The sequence below is a fragment of the Brachypodium distachyon genome, chromosome 2, assembly GCF_000005505.3.
Source record: "Brachypodium distachyon strain Bd21 chromosome 2, Brachypodium_distachyon_v3.0, whole genome shotgun sequence".
Classification (NCBI taxonomy): Eukaryota; Viridiplantae; Streptophyta; class Magnoliopsida; order Poales; family Poaceae; genus Brachypodium; species Brachypodium distachyon.
Window position 1 is genome coordinate 27,916,141 of NC_016132.3, and position 18,002 is coordinate 27,934,142.

Here is an 18,002-nt window from a genome sequence, read left to right on the forward strand (position 1 = left end):
TTTGTTAATATGAAAAGAATTGTACTCTCACAAATGATAAAACTGTATTAAAAAAAGGCATTGCACATGGCATCGTAGGGGAAATTAATATTATACTCCATGTTGTTTACAACCGAGATGAACATCATCAAGGTAAAGAAAATTACATACATTAGTTGGAACATTTTTTCTAGCTAATTGTAAATAGCTCGAACCTATCTAGAATCTTTATAGTTTCTGCATCGAGAAACTGGTACATCAGCTCCCCCATCTTCCAGTTTCTCTATATTTTGCTTCTTCGAAATTCTCCCATAAAGTTTTTCTGCAAAGAAAACAAAATATAAGACATATAAATTCTTTGGGTACAAACCTTACTAGTAAAAAAAATCTTTGACAAAGGTACAGCAATAAGGACAAACAATTTAGGATGCAAAATACCTCTGAGAATAAACATGGCAGTGCAAAAGTTTGGTTCTCGAAGCCATATGGCCATATGCGGATGCCGATCAGATATGTTCATGTTCAACATACATTACTGCAATTAAAAGTATAGAGATAATTAGTGCAATGAGTAGATATAAGCTTGGTTCGAAACAAATAGTTGCTACTAACCAAATACATAAGAATTGATTATATCAAGCTATGCATCTTAAAATCTAAATTAAGGATAATTATGATAACACAAAGAACCACCGTTGATGGAGATCAATGTGAGAGACGTTGAAGATAATAAGAATAAGGACAAATGTGCTCTTCTGTTGGTGGATAACTTCCCTACTGAAATCTGTCCAGAAGTCTAAGAACAATTGGTTTTGACCTCTGAAACCTGTGAGAAAATCTGAATACAGCAAGAAAAGACATTACATTAGAAAACGGGGAGAATGGGACTAAAACTTTCCATCATTGATTTGACAAAGGCAGCAACATATGAAGTATAACTGTTAAAAGAGAATGTCAGTTAACCATACAAGGAATGGCCACATATGGTTGGTCACACTAGTAATGTTCAGTCTAATACAAACTCCACATAAATGAAGATGACCCAAAAAAAAAAGTTAGCTTCAGCTAACTCAAAGATAGTGTGTCCCAGCCTCCCACATGCCCCACGTAAGGATAATCTCTCAGAAGCATTTTATCAAACACCTTGCAAATGTGAGTGCTCACAATCAGGAACAGTTAATAGAGTAATCCGTAAGATCCACTTGAAACTGAATTGGAACTAGTCCATGCAGAGAGGGGAGTTCAGGAAACGATGTACAAGTGTATCTTAACATATACATAATCGACAAAATTTGTTATGTAAAATTCTCAGTACTGCACACAAAGGGAAATACTATTTCTTTGGTTTGCACATCAAACGGACAGGCTAAATTTGTTGATTTATCGGCTAATTAAAGCAGCAACAACAAATAACAGCTTACCTTTGAGGGTATCAAATTGGCTCAACGACTTCTGATAGATCTCACCGGGGACTTCCACGGGTGCTGAGGCGACGCCTCCTTTGGCCTCCGACGAGTCGCAAGCGCTCGTGCTCGAAGAGGGCTTGGTCGATCTGACGAAGGACAGTCGCAGGCTGCTGGCATCACAGTCGCAGGCCATCGCGATTCTCTGTTCTCGGTGGCAGGGATGAGACCTAGTGCCGCCACGGGAGAAGGGGAGGCGCTATGGCCTAGGGGGCGAAGAGGAGGAGTGGAAGAGGTAGCCGGAGAGAGTGGTGCCGGCCTGCCGGAGCAGCAAGCTGTGGCGGCGGTAGTTTTATCTAGGGTGAGATCGTGAGGGAGATGGGTCTATTTTCCAGAGTACTCTGTTTTTTTATTTTTGAGAAAATAATACAGTGGAATTTATGGAGATTGGATCGGGATCTGAAATTACAAGTGACATGGTGGGCCTGGACGTGGAACATGAGACGACTTCGTAAGCGTCTCATAAAACGTCTCTATGTATCGTATGGTCTTTAAAGGAAAGACGCTAGACAAAAGCGTCAATAATTAAACGTGTCTACGCGTCTGTTTTGTTGTAGTGATATGCTTATGTGTTTTCCATTGCATACTAGTATACTATGTTGTCTTTATGTGCCATTCGCTCATAGTTGTTGTCTCATATGATTCTCTAAGTATTATGATATGCTTGTATGCTTAGTATTTACTATGCCTTTGTCATCATGCAGATTTGGAAGTTATATTGTTGCTAAATTCTAATTGTTCCTTGTACCTCTACTGTAAGTTCTACTTATCTCAATGCATATGTGTTCCATCACCCTGTGGTGCATTGCATATAGCTAAGATGCATGTATTATGTGTTACTATGCTCATGTTACTAACATAGATCATATACTTACTTCCTCATTATTATATAATTGTGTACGACATGCTTTGATAGTCGTCTATCAGTTGGTGTTTGCATGACATATGTTTATCAGTTGTTAGCATGTTATGTGTTCAATCATTTGTCTTGATCTAGAGCTATAAATTCATGTATAGCTTTATCTTGCATAGAGATTTATCTTAGCTCTTGTCAGGCTCTTATCCTTGTTATGATTGCTAGATTCATTATGCTTCTTGTTTGTATCACTAGTATGGTAGGAGTTGTTTGATGCTTGCTGTAACATCCCAATTTTCAAAACCCTTCATATGCATTGCATATCATAAGCATCATGTCATCCTTGCATTTGATCACTTTCAAAACCCTAAAGTTTGCCCAGAAAACCCTTTTGCAAAAATGCTTTTATTTGATTTTGGGCATTGATCTTGCTCTTGAGTATTTGCATTTTAACCCAATAGGGTATTGTGGTAAAAAGGGATTTATTGCATATATAAAGCTATCCCATAGATTGGCTTTTGAAAGTATTTTGAAAGATAATTTGTTTCGATAGCCTAAGGGGCCCTAAAAGCCATTTTATAGGCAAATGTATTTTTAAATATTTTATTTTGAGGAAATTCTTGTTCCAAAAGTTAGATCATATGAAAATATGATTTTACAAATTTTGTTGCATTTTATTTGGAGTGATTTGGAGCTCCGAATCAATTTTGAGGTTCAAAATCAGAAAATAGATAAAAGAAAAGGAAAAACCGAACCGAACCGGTCAAACCGGCCGGACCGGATCAACCGAACCGGCCCCGCCCGAACCGCCCGGCCACCCTCACTGACCGGTGGACCCCGCACGTCATCTTCTCCAACTGTCTCCTCCGGAGTCCACGCAGAGCACACCTGCCCACGATTCCGTTCCGATTTCTTCGCGCACGAACCACCAAATCCGAAACCCCGCGCGTCATATCGAAGCCCCCGAACTCCTCTACCAATTCCCCCAAACTGCTCGCCCAATTTCGCTTCGATTTGAGATTAATTTCTCACCGGAGTTACTCTCTGCCACCGCCGTTCATCGCGTCTCGCCGCCGTTCCGGTGAGTCTCCACCCACGCCGACCCCCTAGTCTTCCTCCTCTCTTCCTTGCGCACGCTGTGACGCGAGCCGGCCGCGATTTGTAGCTCCGCGCCTCCATCCGCCGTCTTCCTCGGCGCCGGCCGCCGCCCGCCGCCCGTGCTCCGCCCGTCCGCGCGCCGCCTCCGCCTCCCGCTCCGCCTGGCCGCGCCGCCCGCCGCCCCGCGTCCGCGCAACCCGCCCGCGCGCCCCCTCCGCGAGGGCCGCGCCCGCGCCCCCGCCTGCGCCTGCGAGCCCGCGCTGCCCGCGCCGCCCGCCGCCGCCGTCCGGCGAGCTAACCCCGCCGGCCGGAACCCTAGATCCCGGCCTATCCCACGCTGCCACGTGGCAGGGTTTTCTTTTTTTTTAATTCGGCCGGATTGGATAATGCAATTTTGCAGAAAAGCCCCTACAACTTCAAAACCCCATATCTTTTAAACCGTTTGTCCAAAATTTACGATCCACACTTTTCTGGAATCGTCACAACTTGTAGAATATTTTGGCACTGTTTAAATTCAGTTTTGAACAACTTAGACAGTAGCTATTTACAGAATGGTTGAATATGGTTTAAATTTCAAATGAATTGTTTCAAAATAGTTTTGAGCATGTTATCTTGCTGTAAAATTATTTAAACTTGTTCTCTATCCATTAGGACCAGAAAAGAAATTATATTGTGTATAATCATGGCATACAAGTTAAATATTGCTCTATGTTACAAAAGCCGCTCAATTTTTTGTTTTAAACCCTATCCATGTTTCATGCATATTTGTTAACTCCTTATTGGTGTATAATCTATCCAAATCATTTGAAAAACTTTTCAAAACAGAAACAAAACTTTTTACTTTAGAAGTAACCTTCGTTGTGCATCATCATAGCATATGCATCATGGCATGATTTTGTATTGAGTGTTGTGTTTATTGTGTGCATGTTTCTGTTATTTTTAGATTGTGTGGAGTGTATTCCTTGTTGTTGCGAAGAGTGCGAGAACTATCACAACCTTGGACAAGGCAAGTTCACTTTGATCATATCCCATTATTATTGTTGTTTTAAAATACTTATGCATTAGTGTTGTTGGTAGAGATGCATTGATAGGACTATTACTCGTACCTCTATGCTAGCTATAAATCCCAGGTAGTATAGTTTACCCTCGCCATTACCTTGCTACCAAATTGCCAGCGATTGTAGTTGAATGCTAAGCTATGGTAGTATCGTGGGGGAAATAACTACATTATGATATTGTTATGCCTTTGGCTATATGAAATGTTTTTGTTAGATGTAAGGCAAAACAACTAATTAAATGAACCATCCTGGGTGGGCTGCTTTGAGGATTTTGAGGATTAGCGGCGTCAGGTCCATTTCTATGGGTCCCTCTGAGTCGAGTTCCTGTGGATTCAGGAATGGATCGTCCATGGACGACTCTCCCGTCGATTCGGGGAGCGCCTACGTTGCAAATGTGGAATGCCACCTGGGGTAACTGAGACTGGACTAGTTTCCTATTTAGAAGCTTCTAGTACAACCACAATGCTATATGGGCTCTGGCGAGACAAGAGTAAGTTGTATGAACCTAAACCCGAAGAATTGTACTGAGGTAGCCGTGTAGGGGGAGCGTGATTCTCTCGTGGTTTAGGGAATTACCTCTGAAAATCTCGTAATCGATGCCGTTGCTACTCTACCCTGAGGACAGCAAGGGGTTAACACGTCAGTTTCTTGTGGGGAATGTGTACAAACTCTCGAGAGCGTCAAAACTAAGTACTTAGCCGTGTCCCCGGCAACGGACAATTTGAGCAACTAGATGTGGAGCTGTAAGGAAAGTCTCACTCATTCCAATTTCTTAAATAAAATGAATGGTTTGAACAGGGTAGGGGCACTTGATGAATCCACTTCAATGTGCTCTAGGTTAATAGGAGCATGGGTGTGTCTACCCCGTGTCCATTAGTTAACATTACTATAACATTCCTTTGTAGTAGGGTAATTTATGTTCTGCTTCCACGCAAACAGCCTGAACTCCACTTTGCCACATTATGCATATACTTGGTAGGTTCTGTTATAACTCCTAGTGAATCTTGCCAATACATTCAATGTATTGACCCTAGCGGCTGCATCTTTTAATGATGCCGGAAGCTCCGACGACGAGTAAGATGTACGTTCTGTTTGTTGGGTTACAGGCCTACATTCCAACACGCTCTCACCGTGGTGTTGATGTGCCCTTGTATCTTTCGCTTTCCGCTGCTAAACAGTTGTTTTCTTTCCAGCTAACCCGTGAGGTTATGCGAGTTGTAAGTACCTTTTTAAATTCTAGATGATTCGTTGTAATATTGAGACCTTTGTTCTATGATATTACATCTTGAAACTGTGTGTGCTAGTGAGTCGATCCAGGGACTAGCACTAAAGCACAGAGATCGAACCCGTATACGGGGGCGGTCGCTTCACTTGCAAACTAGCATGATAAGGTGTATTGTTTTGTGATTGTTTACATTTATGCTTGAGCTATATGGTTAGTAGCAGTGTGACTATATGGTGTAGTATAATATTTATTACTTCATAAAGGGTATGACCAATCAAGCTATGTCTCTCGTTCTGGGTATATAGTTTACTTTGTTAGAATCAATCTCATTGTTCCATCTTATCAAAGTTGTTCCTATCTTTTCCAAGTTTCCAAACCAATTCTTAGCCACCTTGTCTATTCCCTCTCCTATTTGCATTTCATTTAATTTTATTGTATTTGTATTTATTTTGTTTGTTCTGGTTACCACTACAACGAGTAGAGAGTGATGAGGTGGAACCAGGACAAGAATCTGAAGCTGAAGAAGAAGAATTCATCAACGGAGGCATGCCCCCCCCCCCCTCTCTCTGATCATATTTATCCTATGTTTTCAAATGGGCATTAGTTAGTTATTTATTGTTTTATAAACATGCATGCTATTTTATTCCTGTAGTTGGTGTGTCGATTGACACTTTGCCATGATCTGCTTGTCACCATTTCTTTGATACCTGGAGTAGTTTTATATAGTAATATTGTAGAGTAGAAATGCTTAGCCTTGCGTATATTATTCATTAGGAATCACTCTTTTGCCAATTCGAGGATTCTATGTGATCTTCGGATCGATGATATCATTGCTGAAAGTTGTTGAGCTCGCTGAGCTGGGTGTAGTCCCTCTTCTTGGAACCTTATTCTACTCTCTCTATCTACTCTGGGTGAAACTTACCATACAACTGGTGCGGGCGGCAGCGGGATCATTGGTTGAAGGAGCAATTGCTAGCATGTGTGGGAGCAATTAGCCGCCTGCAGCAGATGAGGCCTAATAAGTCTTGAATTTGAAGATTGTGACAACCGTGCGACCACATGCTATATGGGCTCTGGCTTGGTTTAGTATGGAGTTCATGCTTAGTGTTGTCATAGCCGTACCGCTCATGGGGTGTCGCCTGAGATAGGGAGCCCTCGGCACAAAAGGGGGGCCCGGACTGTGAATCGCTAGACGATGTCCTTCCATGTTGAAACCTAGTGGGCGTGTCACATTGAGTATGTTCTTTTGAAAGACCTTGTCACAACTCCCTGTCGGTACACATTTGTGTGTGTATTCACAAGAGGCCACTGGTTAGGCACCGGGCGAGATCGTGTCATGTGGGTACAGCATACAACCTCTGCAGAGTGTAAAACTATTCGAATAGCCGTGTCCACAGTCATGGACGACACATGAATCTTTCTTGACATACGGGACCTATCTTCTTTCCCTTCCTTCCTCCCTCTCGGACTTCTTGCTGGAACTGAGGATTTGGGTGAGTGGTCGAGGACCCTCACGTTGTTGGATAATGCTTTGGATATAAACTTGTTTTTATCAAAACCGTCTTCATCAAAAGTATGGTAGTATTTCAAATAAAAACGCTTTTATGCAAAAGAACCATATAGCCTTCCTTTGAAGCCAACATATAGTTATCAGGGTTGCCAGAGGGGGCACGCTGAGTACGTAATGTACTCATCACATTGCTTTTGTTGTTGTTGTACAGAGTTCCTGAAGATAAGGATGCCGATTATGAATACTAGGAGGATCTAAGGAGTGAGGTCACAAGGACTACATCAACTGCCTGTGGCTCAGATGGAGTCGCTACGCATTTTACTTTCCGCTGTTTTCTGATTATAACAATGTCATGAGACATTACACTTTGTAAGCCATTGGGTATATTAATAATAAAGCTTTGTTTTATCTTAAGTGTTGTGCAATGTTAGTCATTTCGCCTGTGTTCATCAGCTTGATCCTAGACCGATGAAACTTGTTTTATCTTAATTCCAGGTTCCCACATAACCTGTGTCGGATGTTCGCGGACGTCAGTATCACCATTGAGGACTGAATTTTTTTCTGACTGAACTGGAAAGCGAACATAGGGGACAGATCAAATGAAGAACTGACTCTTCTGTGCACTAGTATTGAAGAAATTTATTTGTTTGCTGTTGTAAGATTTGTATGGTTAGCTGTAAGGGAATCAGGCAGCGATGTAGATTTGTTTTGTTTCAGACTCCGGACAAAAGCTTGTCTTATATTCTGGACATATGTACATGTAAGTGTTATAATTGGAAGAAAGAACTATCAATACACGGATTGTTTAGTTGGTGATTGGAATTTCAATTAATTGGGAGCCGAATTGTTGTTTTTTGCTTGTTTACAGTCCGTACTTATGAAGTCTAACACTTTGCACTCAGCATGTATGCAGTTTGCCAAGCATATATATACAGATTCAGTTTCAGTACAGAACAGTCCTCTGGCTTTTTAATGTTTCTCTTTTTTAAATTGGCATTACACCTCTAAAATTGGCAATGCTGTACACAGAACTAGTAGACACATGAAGCATTATATTGCCAAATCAGATTATCAGCTTCATCAAGGAGAGTAACATTACGAACAATCTGTTCCAGTTCATACCAAAGTTGCATAAGGAAGGCAGTGAAGTTCGTCCTAAAAGTGAGTTTCTCCATCCCAAAAAGAGCTAAGTGTAGAAAATTGTTCATCACAGATTATGTATATGTCCCAAAGTGGACAGATAAAATATATCCAATTTTGACAAATTGACAGCATGTATAACCATTCTGACAGCATGTATGCACATAATGAATGGAATTGACATAATATATCATACAAAATCACCAACTCATATACTTAAAGGATGCGTTGTTCAAATTACAGAAAATACAAAATTCTGATGCCACATCTCAGAAATAGAGGATCCTGAGTTTATATCTCATAAAACAATTCAACATAGAAAATAGATGTATCTGAGTTCACTTCTCTGACATTAACACAAGTCATCACATCTCAGAAATTAACATAACACCTTCTCTGTTTCTCAATGAAGAGACAACATAGTAACTATAAACCAAATTATCGTGATGAGATACACGGCATGGCAATGGAGCTCCATTCAATTATCCTGCGAGAAATAATAATTGGTGATGTGAAGCTAATTTGCATGAAACAATAGAAGAAGAGAGGGAGAAAGATAAAAATAGAAGCAGACCTTCGTTGAGTTACTAATTTTCATCATCAGAGCCTGCAATAGGATCTACTATTTTTCATTCTATATCCCCTCGCATCCATGTTTCATTCTCATTTGCAGTATGGAGAAAATCCTCCCCAAGGTTACTCACATGATAAGGTTCCATTTCTACATCATTCCATTCTTCACCCATGTCAAAATCATCTCGAGGGGTCACCTTCCTCACAAGTGACCATCCTGGATTTGTACCGTCTTCCACATAGAACACTTGGTCAACTTGACTAGCAAATACAAAAGGTTCATGCTCTTTTTTTTCACCGTTGTGGATCCCATGTGCAAAATTCACAAGCCTAAAACCATACTTGTCTGTTTTTACTCCTTTTTCTTTCTTTTCCGTGGGCAATTCTTTACCCCTTTTTCTTCATTACCCTCAACCCATTCACATTTAAATAGGACCACTAAAAATTTTCTATAATAATCTAACTCAATTATGTCAACTATCTACCATAGTACATGACATCTCCAAGGATAGGGTTAGTATCACCTACAGAAGAGTAGCTTGATGTTTTTGCGGTCACAACAACTCCACTATCCTGAGTCACCTTGTCATAACGCTTGGGTCTAAATCTATATCCACGGATGCAAAAGGCCCTATGTTTTCTTGCATCCTTAAGTGGACCACGGGCCAACCATCTAATATCCTCATGAATGTTGTCAGTACCTTTTTGCTGCTCCAACCGCATGATCTACACCAAAGCGAAACATACATAAGCTAAGACTCAAATTTAGAAGAAAAAAAAACATAACATGGAACTTACATGATCTCTAAACCAATCAGGAAATTTTTCATGCTGCATCCTCTCTATGGTACTAAGTGATAGGCGACTGTTACGATTTCTCCTTTTCAATTCCGCAGCATGCACTCTAAGAAATGTTAAATATCAGTTTAAATGAAAACAATTATTTAACATGTTACCAAGCTATGGCTGAAAATTACTTGAGATATGGAGTGACAGCATCAAAGTTGTACAACACATATCTATGTGCTTGCAATGTCTCCACGTCATTCAAAGTATAATCGCTAGGTTTTCCCAATGGATTTCCAACAGGAGGAAATAACTTGGATTCAGCATACAAGGATGATGAGGACATCCCAACTAATGATACAACCACAGCCCCTACAGCACATACACCTCAAGTACCGGAGATACATGGACCAATTACTAGAGCTCGTGCACGACAACTAAATTATCAGGTACTTTCGTTCCTCGGTACTTCATTTAATATTAATGAGAATATGCTGCTGCCTAAGATGGGTTCTTTTATGTGTTTTAGGAATGAAGGACCTAGCTTGCACCTCAAGGATCAGCGTTGGACAGCAAACCATGGAGGTGGCAGCAAGGTGGCGGGAGCTAGCTCAAGTGATGATTTCAGAACATTGAAACCGCCATAACGAGAGATGAGAAGAAGGCCGCATCATCTTCATCAATGGGATTTCGGCCAAGTGGAGGATTCTCCCTCCAATGGGTATCTATGGGCCAAAGATGAGGGTTATAACCTTGCTTTATTGGGCCTAAGGCCATGTAATAGGGTCCAGCCAATTTTTAGATGTTTTCGTTGTGTTTTAGGAGGATTCCTAGGCCGTTTCGGAGTCCCTCAAGGGCCTGTCCGAAAACCCCCTAGTTCCCCTCCTATTTATACCCCATGAGCCCCCCCATGGAGCCTTGGGTTTTGATTAGATAAAGTTTAGCCTTTGCTACTTTCGTGTAATCGCGTGTGTCGGTTAGACCACCTGTTTTACCGTCATCAAGACTCCAACTATATTGAGTATTCAGATTTGTGAACCTTCATATCTCCTATTCGCAATTTCAGATTGCTTTTCATCTTGTTCTTGCTTGTTCTTCGATTGCTTGCAGGAACAAAGACCTTCGTGGTCAGGTTGATCGTGCCCCCGCGGGATCAATAACCTTCTGGAGTTGGTGTATCGATCGCTAAGGCGCTGCCTCCTAAGTTGTAGTCGGATCGTCAACGTCACCTCCTACCAAATCGATAATTAGGTATCTCATCGAAAGATCGGGACACCCTCGAGGCTATCACGTGGTATCAGAGCTTAAGGTTTCTCGGTGAGATTTTTCCAGTTTATCCGTAGTTTAGACCTGTTTTTACCTATCGTCCAGAAAAAGCCAAACAAAAATTAGAATTAGTTATCTTGTCCTAGAAACAATCTGAGCCTTGCAATTTTCACTTTAGTATTTGCATTGTTGAATCTTTGCTGCATTAATCGTGTCGAGTTGCTGGATTAGATTGGATCGTTTTTCAGATTTTTTCTACTAGATCGAACTTGCTTTTGGTTTTCTTGTTCTTCGTGTGACGCAGGTTTCCTTCATCAATCTTCCGCCGCCAAACTTCCTGCCACACCACCACCATAATCTTCCGCCGCCACCATATCTTCCACCGAGTCCCTCTTCGAGTCCTACACCGAGTCCTTCTTCCAGTCCTACACCGAGTCCCTCTTCGAGTCCTACACCGAGTCCTACATCGAGTCGGCAAGTTATAGTTTTCAGCCGCGAGTTCGAGTCCGAGTCCAATCAAGAGTGCTTTTGGAAAGTGTTTCATAATAGATCGATTTTTGTTTAGAGATCAAGTTGTTCGGAAAGTTGTGAAAAAAAAAGAAGGGAAAGAAAAAAAAAGGAAGAAAGAAAGAAAAAAAAACGAAAAAAAAAGAGAGAAAGAGTTCGAGTCAGTTTCGGACCCGAGTCCGAGTAGAATTTTAGTTTCGGGTGGGTTTGACCCGTGTTCAGTAAAATGGACGTATCTTTTGCATACCAACTCAGATTTGGACGTTCTTGGACTTTTTGGAAAGCTCACGACGGGACGCATCAGGAAATATCCATGGCAACGCCATGCACTTTGACCCTCAAATTCGGCCTCTAAGGTGGACTTTTCGAGCTCCAAAGTTTCTGCACCCGTTTTACGGCACCGGGGCAGCGCAGTATATCTCAGTTTTCTCCACCGTCCGACCTCCGTTTCGAGTGATCTTGCACTTGTTGGAAAGCTTGTTTTGATACGCTTCTAACCCATATTTTCTCATATTTTTCTGAGTTTTCCTTACTACAGCCTTTGCTATGCTCCTACAGACCGACGTGCAGCTTTCCGGTCTTAACTTCTTTTGCGTGAGTTTCTGGGGATAAAAAAAAAATAGAAAAGAATAAGAAGCCAAACAGAAGGCCACAAAAAGAAAAAAAAAAGAGAAAAAAAATATTCCCCAGAGATTTACTTGTTTTACCTTTCATTTGATCTTTCCTTTCTACCTTTTTCAGTATCTAGGCTTAGTTAATTTCTGTAATTCGTTCTTATCGACTCCAGCAACTAGGACTAGCATTTTTGAGCATATTTTCAACTTTGCATTGCTGATTTGATTATTCGCTTTTCCTTGCTACTCACATAAGCCTCCAAGCTCCACAGATTCTACACCTAGGTTGGTTTGCCTCGAGGCATTGATACACTAATCTTCGGAGGGCTTGTTCTCGCCGCTGGCCATCACCTTCCTGTTTGCTGGGTAAGAACGAGTAAGAACTTGATTAAAAGTTGAGTGGAGTGATCTTTGGAACCCCACATCCTAGTAGTGCATAGGGACTTTTCCTTGTGATTTGTTTCTTGTTTTCTCCTAACGATGGCAGGTTCTGACGATGATTCACAAGGCCACTCTCCACGCACAAAGGGCATTATTTCACATTTTGATCGCAAGCTTAGGCTCCGTAACGAGGAGCTGGATGAGGACGTTCGGGTTGCGAATGAGAGACTTGGAACCTTGGAGAGCGCGCACATTGAAACAAATACCAAGCTAACATCTTTACAGAATTCTGTTGCTACCATTAGTACTTCTCTGGCAGAAATCACGACGCAACTAGCGGCAATTGCTGCAACGACCATCGCTACACCGGGAGGAAACAATACACACAACCAGCGGACCGCTAATAACGGTACCTTCGCAAGCGAGGTTGAGGAGAACGACGACGACTACTCCGCGGATACGGAACACGACGGGGCCGTAAACCATCACAACGACCGTGATCATCGCCGAACTCGTTTCAACCGCCGAGGTATGGGACCGACACGACCTCACAGAGAGGAACATGACTCGCTGCATTCTATTAAACTTAAGGTTCCTCCTTTTGATGGAAAATATGACCCTGATGCTTACCTTACATGGGAATTAGAATTGAGTCAAAAATTTACTTGCCATGATTTTCCTGCTAATAAGAGGGTTAGGGCTGCTACTAGTGAGTTTACTGATTTTGCTTCTGTTTGGTGGCATGAGTATTGTATTGCACATCCTAACGCTATACCACCAACATGGGATGATTTGAAAAGAATTATGCGCGCTAGATATGTTCCTTCATACTATTCGCGTGACTTGTTAAAGAAACTACAACAATTAAGGCAAGGTAGTAATTCTGTCCAAGATTATTATCAAGAAATGCAAAAGAACATGTTACGTTGTGGTTTAGTTGAGAATGAGAAAGCTGCTATGGCTAGATTCTTTGGTGGTTTAAATCGTGAAATTGCTGACATTGTTGATTATAAGGAGTATAATTCTATCAATCGATTGTTTCACATTGCTTGCAAAGCTGAAAGGGAAGTGCAGGGACGACACGCGAACGCGCGGACTAACTTTTCTGCAGGTCGTACTTCCTCATGGGCAGCACGCAGCCCTGCTGCCCCTTCCACACGCCCAGCTGCACCCCCTACACGTCCGGCTGTTCCGACTACTTCCACCAACAAGCACAGTACCTCTACACCTACATCCGCAAAGGTTGGACCAGCAGCAACAAGAAATACACCCGCTGCCTCCGCACAAAGTTCGGCAGCGTCCGTTGCTTCCACCGGACGGACCGGAGATAACCAATGTCGTAGGTGCACAGGATACGGGCATTTTCAGCGGGACTGTCCAACCAAACGCGTTATGATCATACGTGAAGACGGAGTATATGATTCAGCCAGTGATTTTGACGAAGCTACCTATGCTCTCATTGCCGAGGAAGAGCAAGAAGACCCCGCTGCCCACCATGACGAGGAGTTAATGGGAGCTGAAGCCGCTGATCAGTACTTGAGTTTGATTGCACAACGCACCTTGAGCGTCCAAATGAGCCACGCCGAACAAAATCAGCGGCATAACTTGTTCCAAACAAAAGGGGTCATCAAGGAGCGCGCTGTTCGTATCATCATAGATGGGGGAAGTTGCAATAATTTGGCCAGCACGGAGATGGTGGAAAAACTTGTTCTTACCACCAGGCCGCACCCCCACCCTTACTACATTCAATGGTTTAACAACAGTGGTAAGCTCAAGGTAACTAGAACAGTCCGTGCACACTTTACTATTGGTACATATTCTGATTTTGTGGATTGTGATGTGGTACCTATGCAAGCATGTTCTATGTTACTCGGTCGTCCATGGCAATATGATACAGATTCTGTTCATCATGGTAGAACTAATCATTATTCTTTTATGCATGCTGGTAAGAAAATTGGTTTGAAACCTATGACTCCTGAACAAATTGTGAAAGATGATCTTGCTAGAGCTAGTAGAGCAAAGAGCAAAGAGAAGGATAAGAGTGAGAACCATAATGTCGCTAAAGAATTTAAGCACCAAGCGTCTACTAGCAAATCTGAACCGAAACATGTTAATGAAATTAAATTGAAAGGTGCATGCTTGCTTGCAAGTAAATCCGATATTTCTGAGTTAGATACGAATAATTCTGTTTGCTATGCATTCATTTGCAAAGAGGCTTTGTTTTCATTTGAGGATATGCCTCCCTCTTTGCCCCCTGCTATTACTCACGTTTTGCAGGAGTATTCCGACATCTTTCCACAAGACGTACCACCAGGATTACCACCTATTCGAGGGATTGAACATCAAATTGATTTAATTCCTGGTGCTTCGCTGCCCAACCGTGCGCCCTACCGTACCAATCCAGAGGAGACGAAGGAGATTCAACGACAAGTTCAAGAATTGCTCGACAAAGGTTATATTCGTGAATCCCTTAGTCCTTGTGTTGTTCCTGTTATTTTGGTACCAAAGAAAGATGGTTCTTGGCGTATGTGTGTAGATTGTAGAGCTATTAATAACATTACTATTCGCTATCGTCACCCAATTCCTAGACTTGATGATATGTTAGATGAATTAAGTGACTCTACCGTGTTCTCTAAAGTTGATTTACGTAGTGGTTACCACCAAATTCGAATGAAGTTAGGCGATGAATGGAAAACAGCATTTAAAACTAAGTTTGGACTATATGAGTGGTTAGTCATGCCTTTCGGTCTTACTAACGCACCTAGCACTTTCATACGGTTAATGAACGAAGTTTTACGTGCTTTCATAGGACGATTTGTGGTGGTTTATTTTGATGATATATTGATTTACAGCAGCTCTTTAGAAGACCACTTGAATCATTTACGTGCTGTTTTTGATGCTTTGAGAGATGCACGTTTGTTTGGTAACCTTGAGAAGTGCACCTTTTGCACCGATCAAGTTTCGTTTCTTGGCTATGTTGTCACTCCACAGGGCATAGAAGTTGATAAGGCCAAGATCGACGCAATTCAAAGCTGGCCAACTCCAACAACGGTCACCCAAGTGAGGAGATTTCTTGGACTCGCTGGGTTTTATCGCCGCTTTGTAAAGGATTTCAGCACCCTTGCTGCATCGCTTAATGAGCTCACAAAGAAGGACGTTCCATATGTATGGGGCGCTGCACAAGAAGAAGCTTTTCTCCTATTGAAAGATAAGTTGACACATGCTCCTTTATGCCAACTTCCTGATTTTAATAAGACTTTTGAGTTGGAGTGTGATGCTAGTGGAATCGGTTTAGGAGGTGTGTTGTTACAAGACGGAAAACCTGTTGCATACTTTAGTGAAAAATTGAGTGGGCCAGGTCTGAATTATTCTACTTATGATAAGGAATTATATGCTCTCGTTCGGTAACAATTTTTCCAGAGCTTAAGGTTGCTCGGTGAGATTTTTCCAGTTTATCCCTAGTTATAACCTTGCTTTATTGGGCCTAAGGCCATGTAATAGGGTCCAGCCAATTTTTAGATGTTTTCGTTGTGTTTTAGGAGGATTCCTAGGCCGTTTCGGAGTCCCTCAAGGGCCTGTCCGAAAACCCCCTAGTTCCCCTCCTATTTATACCCCATGAGCCCCCCCATGGAGCATTGGGTTTTGATTAGATAAAGTTTAGCCTTTGCTACTTTCGTGTAATCGCGTGTGTCGGTTAGACCACCTGTTTTACCGTCATCAAGACTCCAACTATATTGAGTATTCAGATTCGTGAACCTTCATATCTCCTATTCGCAATTTCAGATTGCTTTTCATCTTGTTCTTGCTTGTTCTTCGATTGCTTGCAGGAACAAAGACCTTCGTGGTCAGGTTGATCGTGCCCCCGCGGGATCAATAACCTTCTGGAGTTGGTGTATCGATCGCTAAGGCGCTGCCTCCTAGGTTGTAGTCGGATCCTCAACGTCACCTCCTACCAAATCGATAATTAGGTATCTCATCGAAAGATCGGGACACCCTCGAGGCTATCAAAGGAAGATTCATATTCATGTGGTTCATCATGATTCCTCAATGGCTGGTTATGCTTAGTGAGGAAACCCTCTAAGTATCTTGAACAAAATATCATACACTCATCCACCAAATATGATTCTGCAATTGAACCCTCTGGATGAGCTTTGTTGCGAACATACGATTTCAGTTTACCAAGGTACCTGCAGCATATGAAATTTGAGCAAATTATATTACATTAGTTGTAAAATTAAGAGAGAACATGTCTTAAAACATTACATTGTTTACCTTTCAATAAAGTACATCCATCGATAGCACACTGGTCCAGCAATCTTACATTCAGTTGCTAAATGGACGACTAAGTGAATCATAATCGTGAAAAACCCAGGAGGGAATATCATCTCCATTTTACATAGTGTGATTTTAATTGATTCTTCCATGCGATCAAGCTCGTCAACATGAAGAACTTTTGAACATATTCCTCGAAAGTAAGAGGACAAATCAAATAGTACCGTTGTGACATCATCTGGAAGAATATCCCTCAAAGCAATAGGCATGAGTTGCTGCATTAGGACATGACGATCATGTGTTTTTAGCCCATAAATTTTTCCATCGGCAGAGTTCACACATCTGGATATACTTCCGGAATAGCCATCGGGAACCTTTATATCCTCAAGAACTTTGCAGAATCATTGCTTCTCACTTTTAGACATGGTAAATCTTGCGGGTGGCAAGTAAAACTTGCCTGAAGCTTTTTTTTCTGGATGTAACTCCTCTCTAATCTTCATTTCCTGGAGATCCAGACGACTCTGGAGATTATCTTTTGACTTTCCATCTAAATTTAGAAGCGTGCCAATAATATTATCACACACATTCTTCTCTATATGCATCACGTCAAGATTATGTCGAAGAAGATTATAGTCCCAATAAGGTAATGTGAATAGACTACTAACTCCCTTGTAAGTTTTTGACTCCTCAAAATCATCAATAGCTTTTATTTCATCCTCTATCTGACGCCCATAGTAAGTTTTAGGCTCTCGTCTATGCTCCATGGTTCCATCAAAAGACTTTTTATCATTACGAAATATGTGATCAGGTGGCAGAAATCGGCGATGCCCCATAAAACACGATTTCTTCCCGTGTTTCAAGCATTTGGACCATGCATCAGCACCACAAGGTAGACATGCAAATTCTCCATGCACCTTATGTGAAGCAAGCATCCCTAATGCAGGCAAGTCATTTATAGTCCATAACACAACTGCTCGCAGAGTAAAAGTCTCATTTTTGGATGCATCATATGTGGTAATTCCATTCACAAATAGATCTTTTAGGTCATCCAAAAGCGGTTGGAGAAAGACATGAATATTATCTCCAGGACTTTTGGGCCCAGGAATTATCAAAGATAGGGAAAGATGATATTCCTTCATACATAGCCATGGAGGCAGGTTATAGATGACCAACACAACTGGCCAACAACTATATCTAGAACTCAACATCCCATATGGATTAAATCCATCGGTAGCCAAGCCAAGACGAATATTACGAGTATCGGATGCTATTTC

At 41.8% G+C, this 18,002-nt stretch overlaps 1 long non-coding RNA gene across 1 annotated transcript; it reads right to left on the minus strand.

Annotated features, from left to right (window-relative positions):
• Positions 1-276: 276 nt before the first annotated feature.
• LOC104582705 lies at positions 277-1,794 on the minus strand. Its single transcript, XR_730611.1, has 3 exons — positions 1,401-1,794; positions 418-817; positions 277-301 (listed from the first exon to the last, which is right to left on the minus strand). It is a non-coding gene; the product is annotated as an uncharacterized LOC104582705 (long non-coding RNA).
• Between the last annotated feature and the right edge of the window lie 16,208 nt (positions 1,795-18,002).